Genomic DNA, 10,286 nt, shown 5'->3' on the forward strand with positions numbered 1-10,286 from the left:
TTAAAAAAAAGAACTAGGGCTCACATTTTTTAAAAGGCATTGATTTTTAGGGAAGAGAATTCACCAGTTTTTGATAACGTGTCATTTTGTAATAATTTCAAACCTACAGAAAAGTTTCAAAAGTTATACAAAGAACTCCTGGGTACTCTTCAACCAAATTCCCCAAATTTTAACATTTGCCACACTTAATTTTAAATATAAATGCGAGAGTAAGCTGCAGACATGCTGCCCCTTTACCTCTAAATAATTCAGTGTGTAATTCCTAAGAACAAGGACATTCTTTTATATAACTAGTATACAATTGTCAAAATCAGGAGATTAACAGTGAGACAATATTATTTTCTAATCTATAGACATTATTCAACATTTGCTCATTATTTTAATCATATTCTATACAGTAATAGAAAAATAATTTTTAAGGATCCAATCCAGGATTACACATTGCATTTTTATATCTTTAATCTCTTTCAATCTGGAGCAGTTACTCAGTCTTTCTTACTCTTTCATGACCTTAATGTTTTTGAAGCATATTGGCCAATTATTTTGTAGGATGTTCTTCAATTCAGGTTTATCTGATGTTCCTTCAGGATTAGATTCAGATTTTGCATCTTGGACAGCATCCCCAGATAAGTGATGCTGTGTCTCTTGCTGTGCATCATATCAAGAGACACAGATGTGAGTTTGTTCCATTACTGGTGATGCTAACGTCAATCACTTAATATGTAAGGTGGTGTTGGTCAGGTTTCTCCGCTGTAAAGTTACTATTTTCCCCTTTGCAATTTCCCCTTTGTAGTTAATAAGTATTCTGTGGGGAGATACTTTGGGGCCATGTAAGTATCCCCAAAATTTCACCTGCCAATTTTAGCATCCAATGATAATTCTTGCTTGAATTAGTTATAAACATACTTGCCAAATAGTGATAGTCTAACTCCATCATTCATTCTGCATTTGTTGGTTGGCATTCTCCTATTAGAAAACTGTTCTCCTTCTCCTCTATTTATCTATTGATGCATTTATTTATATTAGCGTGGGCTTGAATTATTGCTTTAGTCGTTGGGGTGATAATATGTTAATATCATTATTTATTTGGTGTGCATATTCTCTCAGATTAGGCTCCCATGTTCTCTTGACATGTTCCATTATTTTTGAGCATTATCTTTCTCTGTAAGATAACAAGAGGTTTCAAGCTCAACCTGGACTTCTCTGCCCAGCCCTGGAATCATTCATTCTCTCAGGAGACCTGGTTCCATTAAGTGGAAAATGGTCCCAAATTTACTTTTAAAATAAAGCGAAAACAAAACAGAGAATACACAATTACTCAATAAATGCAATCAATATTTAAAACATACTCTGATCTATGCCATTGCCAGTTAAACAAAAGACACAAAGTTAGACTCAAGACAGTGTAGTATGGAGTTAATTAATGGTGTTAATTTTTTAAAAATATTAGAAGTGATCAACTTAATTCCTTCCTCTCACAATTAAAAATAAAAAAGCTCTCCATATATTAAAGCATTAATCATGAAAAGAAAGCAGAACCATTTGAAGAAAATTTAGAAAAATAGCTTTAGAATGCAGAAGTAGTGCAAGATTTCCTAAACAAGCAGAAAGTACATACAAGTTCATAATCATTACATCTTTTTGGTAGACTCTCCCTTATATTACTGATCCTCTTACCACTATTAAATTCTTCATCTCAAAGTCTACCTTTTCTGATATCAATATTTGTATACCAGCTTGTTTTTGATTAGTATATTTGCAGTATGTCCTCTTCCGTCCCTTTATGTTCAGTCATTTTTTATCATTTTATTGAGCCATTACTCCTGCAAACAACATACAGCTGGATTTTGTTTTTAAAATTCAACCTGAAATTTTGTCTTTTAATAAAATTCATTTATAATTACTGTATTATTCTTCCTGATATACTTGGACTTATTTCTAATATTTCATTTGGTTTTTCTGTTAACCACACTTTTTCTTTTTTTCTTTTCTCGACTTCTTAAATTGGTCATTTGTGTCTTTCTAGGAATCTGACTAATTCATCTACTTTGTTTAATTAATTGGCATAAAGTTATTAATAATATCTTATTATAATCCTTTTAATTTTTGTAGGGTCTATAATTTCATTCCTGATTTTAGTAATGTGTGTCTTCTGTATCTTTTTCATGGTCAGTATAGCCAAAAGTTTATCAATTTTATTGATCCTAGCAAAGAATTGACTTTTAGTTTCATTCATTTTTCCTATTGTCTTTCAGCTTTTAATTTTATTAATTTATCCTCTGATCTGTATTATTTCCTTCCTTCTACTTACTTTGGGGTTGATTTGCTTTGATTATTGATTTTTTGATCTTTTGTAATAAATATTAAAGGTATAAATCTCCTTCTAAGTCCTGTTTTAGCAGCATTCTAATCATTAGGATAGATTGTGATTTCGTTTTTATTCAATTCAGGTATTTAAAAGTTTTTCCCTTGTGATTTCTTCTTTGACCCAGGGTTATTTGGAAATGCCTTGTTTAATTTCCTAATGTTTGGGAGTTTTTTAGATTTTTTTCTGTTGTTGATTTGGTCAGAAAGCATACTTTTTATGATTTAGATTCTTTTAAATTTATTGAAATTTTAAAATGGCCTGGCATATAGTCAGTCTATGGTGAAAAATGTTCTGTGTACACTTGGAAAGAATGTATATTCTGCAGGTGTTAGGCAGAGTCTTCCATACATGTGTCAGCTCAAGTTCCTTGCTAGCATTATTCAAATTTTCTATATTCTTACTGATTTTCTGTGTAATTGTTGTATTAATTACTGACAGAAGAGTATTGAAATCTCCAACTACAATTTTTTGTATTGTCTATCTCTCTTTTCAATTCTTTCAGTTTTTGCTTTATGTACTTTGGGGTTCTCTTGTTAAGTACATAAACATTTATAATTATAATTTATATTATTATGATTATATATTATATTAATTTATAATTATATCTTCCTGATGTATTGACTCTTTTATTTTATTTTTTTCATGCTTTATTTGTGTTTATTTTTATACGTTACCTCACATAGAGCTTGACAGATAACAGACACTCAGTAATGCTCACTGGACAGAATTTATGAAAAAAAATCATCAGATAATATAATCATAGTGTATAACCTCATTAACTGATTTTAGCAAACTTTACTACATATGTTTAATACAAGGGATGGAAAGACATCGGTTAATATGTCAAGAATATGATATAATATCTCATTTAATTTTACAGTAGAAACATTTTACAAATGAAAAGATAACAAAAGTAAATTTTAAAAAAATCCTCAGGAAGTATATTTAGATTTCGTAAGGTCATACTGCTGGGGTATAGCTAGAATTTTGACTCTTTTATCATTAGGGTATATCCCTCTTTGTCTCTAATTATATGTCTTCTGAAGTGTATTTTCTTGGATATTAATATAGCTATTTAATATTTGCATAGTATACATTTCTCCATCCTTTTACTTTCACTGAATTCATTGAATTTATAGTGTGTCTGGTAGACAGTATATGGTTGGGATTTCTTTTTATAAAATTCATTCTAATTATCTCTGCTTTCTGATGGAAGTGTTTAATTCATTCACATATTCTACCTTTTATTGATATGGTTGGATTTACTTTTGCCGTTTTTCTTTTTGTTTTTATTTGTCATTTTTCTGTCATTTCTCTTTCCCTCATTAAGTATCTTCTTCTGTGTTAAGCAAATATTTTTTATTTTTTTATTTTTTAAAAAATTGTGTGTGTGAGTGTATTATAAGATGCATTTTCAACTTATCACAATCTATTTTACGTTAATTCTGACTTACTTCTGGCAGAAAATGCAACTTTGTTCCAGTAAAACTTCATGTTTTCTGCCTTCCTGTGTGCTTATCTTGTTACATATATCATATCTATATAAGCCCAGCAATACAGGGTTATAAATATTGCTTTAAACCAACATACAATTGGATTTGTGTTACAGTCTGATGTTATTCCCTTTCAGAATGGAGGACTTTCTCTTATATTTCTTTTAGGGCAGGTCTCCTAGCAATGAATCATCTCAGTTTTTATTTATGAGGAAGTGTCTTCATTTCACCTTCATCTTTGAAGTGTAGTTTTGCTGGATATAGAAGCTTTAAGGATGGTTTTCCTGGAAGTTGAATTCATCACTGATAGCTTTTGTATGTCATCCCACTGTTTTCTGGCCTCTGTTGTTTCTCATGAGAAGTCAGCCATTGATTGCATTTTTATTTCCTCATTATACCTTTGTCTTTCCTCAATTTAACTACAGAATGTCTAGATGTGGTCCTTTTTGTAGTTGTTCTGTTTGGGGTTGATTGAGCTTCTTGGATCTGTACGTTAATACTTTTTAAGAGATTTGCGAAATCTCTGGCTACTGTTTCTTCAAATAATTTGCTACTTCTTCTCCTTTCTTCTCTCCTTCTTGGAATAATTCACATTGTCCTACAGGTTTCTGATGCTCTGTTTTTTCTTCTTCAATCTTTTTTCTCTCTATTCTTTAGAATGGATACTTTTATTTGCTCTATCTCCATGTTTACTAGTTCTTTCTTCTTTCCTCTTAAATCATTATTGAGTTCATCTAGTGAATTTTTCATTTCAGTTTCTCTATTTTTCAATCCTAGAATTTCCATTTGATTCCTTTTCATAGTTTCAATTCCTCTATTGAGATTCCCTATTTGTTGACTCAGTGTCAGTATAGTTTCCCTTAATTATTTGAATATATTTATAATAGCTGCTTTGAAGTTTTCTCTGCTAAATCCAACATTTTGGCCCATTCAGAGACAATTTGCATTGGTTGCTTTATTCCCTGAGCATGGATCACACTTTCCTATATTTTATAGGTCTAGTAACTTTTGGTTAACAATTGGACATTTTAGATAATATTTTGCAGTGACTCAATTCTGTTTTATTTTTCTGAGTCTTTATCTTTTTCGTAAATTGTCTGCACGTGTACTGTGGAATCTCTCTCTTCCATAGTGTGGAGACACTGATGTGTCTGTTCAACTTATTATTCTACTTTTAATTTTTTCAACCTGGCCTCCTGGGGTCACCCCATGTCTAGGTAGCTCAGTGATTGGCGAATGATTTGCACAGAAGTTGTTCTCGAACACCTCAAGCCTGTAAAGCTTCCAGCCTCTGCCTGTTGATCTTTGTGTGAACTGGAGAATCCATTTAAAGTTGCAACCAATTCCAAGCCTCCCCTAGCTTTCACTTTTTACCAGGCTCTCTGAAGTCTCTCCTAGGCATGTGTGTTTCCTCTATCAGCCAGGTGTGTGTGTGAAGAGTTTAGCTCCGGCCTTTTGTGGCTCTCTCATTTTCAGAATCTCTTTGTTAAATTTATGTCTGGTCCACTCCTCACTCCAGCTGGGACAACAACCTTAGACTAGCAAAGTTTTCTCCTTCTATTCCCCTACAGCACCCCACTGTTAGCTGGCAAAACTGTGAGATTTTGTCCCCTACTTCAACCCAAGTAGAGTGCCTTCCACAACCTCACCCTGCTTTGGCAGCAAAGCTGCTCTTCACTGCTAGCCATAGACTGGTAAAGCTACAGTTTTGCCTAATGAGTTGGGGATGAGGCAAGAAACAGGGCAGCAGCAGCCCCAAGCAAGAAAGCCAAAGACTCTTGCTCTAAAAATTTTTCAAAAATAAATGTTTCTCAATTTGTTGTCTACCTTTGGTTTACTTCCACTGCCCCAAAATTTTTATTTTTGACAATTTCATCCAGTTATGTATTTATTTTTTGCAGAGGGAGATTGTCAATCTTTTCACACTATCATTATATGAAATTTCCATTGAACTGGTAGTATTTTTCTCCCTTTTAAAATCTGGTTTCAAAGCTATAGATTCTATTTTTTATCCTTTCAGAATTTACCTTTTCATATTTAACATTTATATATAACTGTATCTGTTTTATAAGGTCTAAAGTTTTTCTACTTCTCCTTGTATTTCCTTCTTGAACAAAATAAAGGTCTTAGATTGTTTTAGCTGCTTTTTCTTATTGCTGTTGTTGTCTTGAATTTTAGTTCTATATCTTTATAACAAAATTTTGTCGTTTTAAAAGTCAATAATTATTTAAATTTACTAGAATCTTTTACTGCTTTGTTTCTTATATTTCTTCCTGTGATGATATTGGGATTATTCAAAATTTGGTTACTGAGCTGGTAGATATCTCAGCCCAGGACCAGTTAGCATGAATTTTTCTTTAAACCATTTATTACAAGCTCCGGTAGTGGGTTTCAGCCTCTTTTAGCCTCTTCCTGTGGGTCAAATAAAATTACTTACTTGATTCACACAATGTGCTGGCTCCTGTCCATACCACTGGTGGGGGTGTGGGGTGTTAATTGCTTCACTTGACTTTGAGGGAAAGCATCAAACTTCCAGTCATCTCTACCAGTTTCTAATCCAGAAAATTTACACTCTGTCTCCACTTATTGTTCCATTATCATTTATCTGTTCCATTTAATGTCCATGGAAATGCTTTTGGTATTGTTTTGTTATTGAGGGTAGCTGTATCTTTATAAATGAAATATACATATATGGCTATATATATATAACAACATAATATATATAATATATAACTTTAATATATAATATATATATAACTTTATCTGTCATTGCTTCATTTGAAGCAGAGGAAGGTTTAAGGAATGAAATTACAGCACCCTAATCCTAATCAGTGCCAGGCTTCCTTACCCCATCCCTTGCCCCAGCCGAGTTTGGCAGTTTGGAGAAGGAGCTGGGTGAAGAGCTCTGTGAATGAAGCAGGGATGATAATGATGATGTTGATGATGGCAAAGATGTTGGTTTTCCTAGACTTGGAAGAGAGGACTTTATCAAGAACATTACTTGACCTTCCAGTGGCTCAGCTCTGGGAGGCTGTGTTTTAGGTAATGTGTTAGATAAAACTGTAACACGTGTTGAAAATGGGTCTGTTCTTATCTCAGTTTCAGCTGGGGCACCAAGATAATAGATGTCATATTAACAAAGTAAGGAGTCAGAACACCATGAAGAACTTTTAAAGAAGGTTTCAGAAAATTGGTTTAGCACACATCTAAGCTCAGCACACATCTCTAGCCTATAAAATAGGTTGGAGTGCCAAGAAAAGTATAGTAAGAGATAAGAGGAGAGTTTTATTTTCTTGAATTTGTCTAGTGTTGTGCACTAGAATATGAGCTCCATGAAAGCAGGAATTTTTATCTATTTTGTTACTGTTAGGGATGGATGAATGTGGAAATATTTAGAGAAAACTGTCCTTGTGTTATGAGTTTCTGAGGGAAAGAATGAGAATTACCTCACCTCAAATGTAGGGGAAATGTGCCTCAACAGGGCCACAAAGAAAGGTGAACTAGTGTCCTGAGAAGTTTAAAAGGGGAGAGCCTAGCTAGTGGCTCTTTAGGAGCTGGAGGAACAGGAGGGGTTGTGTTGGGATGGCTTGCACCCTTGGAGTTCGTTCGCTGGGAAAAAGATGATTAAGCGTTTTCCTTGGATCACATGCAGATTGGACATGTGAGAATGGGAGCTGGAGTGGTGTCATCTCAGATGATGTGCAAGAGGCTTGGAGGAAAGTGGGGATCCAACACAGAGGTGAACCTCAAGACTTTCAGGGGCTAAGAAAGGCATTGTGGGTGACTACCCAAAGTTTTCCTTGCACCTGCAGGAAAACACAGTAAGAAGTACACTTTTTGGTCTTGTTTTGCATAATATTTGATTTTTTCCTAACTTTTTGAAATGTTTAGATACCTAAAATTATTATTTTAGAATTTATTATTTTCTCCTAAAATAAAAGTAGTTTATTTAAAACATATATATATTTTAAGATATATTGTTGACTTTAAAAGGAGAGATTAGAAGACTTACCTTCTCAAGCCACAACTACATAGTCTGTGTCTAAAGAGATTAAAAAAAAAAAAGTGAGCTCTCTGACTCATGGAAGGGAGGAACCTACTCCGAAGACACTGGCAAAATTGTAGATAAGAAATAAAAATATGGCAAATGCTATATTTTCTTAAGCTTTATAAATTTTAATTATTACCTTAGTGTCTTTTATGCATCAGAGCATTTTCTAATAACATATGATGACCCCTAAACTATAGCATCATATTGGGGCTAGTATACAGAATATAAAGAAAAATGAATTGAATATTTTAAACATATATATCATGAGCTCTTTAAAATCCAATAATTGCATGTCACAGCTTTTCAAACTAGAAATGAAAAAGCTACTGAAGCACCTTACAAGGTAAGTTACCATATTACACTGGCTGGAAAAGTACATGCAATAGTAGAGGGACAAATAAAATCTTGTATAGTTGACATTGCTGAATGCCTGTTGGATGAAAAGAACCACAGAACTGCCAGCTTTCAATGATTCAGTTACTCAGAGTAAAAATTTAGCTGCAGACAAAAAGACTGAGTTAATATCGCCTCTGTAGAACTGAACTTTTGTCTTAAAATGAACAAATCTACAAATGTGCCTAGACTTGGAGTTTTGCTTGTATTCGTTCAAGATTAGCACCAACTAATCATCAAAGATCTTCCTTTATGTGAATGCAGTTAACACAAGTAGTACTGATATTTTCAAAGTGTTAACATTTTTTATTTGCTTGGTTTATCCTGTAACAACTGTGCTGACATTTGTCCTGATGATGTAAAAGCAATGGTGGGTAAAATTGCTGGTGTCAAGGCAAGAGTGCCAAATTATACTAGTAGTCATTAGCATCTTCACCATCAAGCACTTGCAGGGAAAAAAAAAATAGTTTTGCTGAAGAACGTTTTTAATGAAGCAGTGAAAGTTATTAATTTTATAAAATTTCATCCCTTGAGTATACATGTTTTTAATATTGAATGGGAAGTACATATAAAGCACTTCTGCTGCATACCAAAGTATGATAGCTGTCTTGAGGAAAAGCACTTGTTCAATTTGAAATGAGAGCTGACCCTGCTGCTTTATTCATGGAACACCAGTTGAAAGAATGACTGACAGACCAACTCTGGTTATTCAGACTTGGGTACATAATTGGCAGACATTTTTTAAAAAAATGAACAAAGTGAGCCTGTTTGACAGGAGATACTTGTGAGCTATTTCTTGACAGTGATAACATTCAAGCTTTGCTACAAAACTTAGAATTTTGGAAAACTTCTGCCTCCATGAGCTTGGCATCTTCCCAATACTTAAAGACTTTTGATGAGATCAGTGGTAATACTAACATATGTGAATATGTCAACATTTAGAAGATCTGCATAACTCTGTGAATCAATACTTTCCAAAGGACCAATGCATGGTGTTACACAATTATGCATGGGTAAAATATCCATTTAAAGTACAAGATAAATCAATACATTTTAATGTAACAGAGTATGAAAAGATTGATGTGGTTTCAAAATTCATACTGCAACCGCCCTTTAAGAAATGATCACTTGTCAAGTTTTGTGTAGTATCAAAGAAGAATATCCTCAATTATCTGAAAAAGCTATTAAAATACTACTCCCTTTTCCAACTACTTATCTGTATCTGTGTGAGGCCAGGATTTTCGTGATACACTTTAATCAAAATTATATATTATAACAATTTGAATGCAGAAACATATATGAGAATCCAGTCTTCTGTCTTCTCTTTAACGAAACATGAAAAAGATTTTACAAATAGGTAAAACAGTGCTTCTAAAATTTTTTAGGCTTGAAAAATATAGTTATTTTCCATAAAAATATGTTATTTATGTTAATGTATAATGGATTTATTGTTATTTATTTATTTTTTTAACATCTTTATTGGGGTATAATTGCTTTACAATGGTGTGTTAGTTTCTGCTTTATAACAAAGTGAATCAGTTATACATATACATATGTTCCCATATCTCTTCCCTCTTGTGTCTCCCTCCCTCCCACCCTCCCTATCCCACCCCTCCAGGCAGTCACAAAGCACCGAGCTGATCTCCCTGTGCTATGCGGCTGCTTCCCACTAGCTGTCTACCTTACGTTTGGTAGTGTATATATGTCCATGCCTCTCCCTCGCTTTGTCACAGCTCAAAATTAATAAAGTGTTTTAAATGTCCCAGTTTTTAATTTTAATAGATATGAGTAGATATAACCTATATATAAACAATAGCTCTTTAGGGTCCTCAATTTTCAAGAGTTTAAAGGAGTCATGAGACCAAAATATTTTGAGAACAACTAGATTTGAGTAAGGAGGGCAGAAGAGTTCTGGAGGTTTGAAGAGACAAGAAGAGGTGTGAGATAATTCTGGTTATTTACCAGAGTGGGAAAGTGACTG

This window comes from Leucopleurus acutus (genome assembly GCF_964270905.1).
Source record: "Leucopleurus acutus genome assembly, chromosome: 2".
NCBI classification, from domain to species: domain Eukaryota; kingdom Metazoa; phylum Chordata; class Mammalia; order Artiodactyla; family Delphinidae; genus Leucopleurus; species Leucopleurus acutus.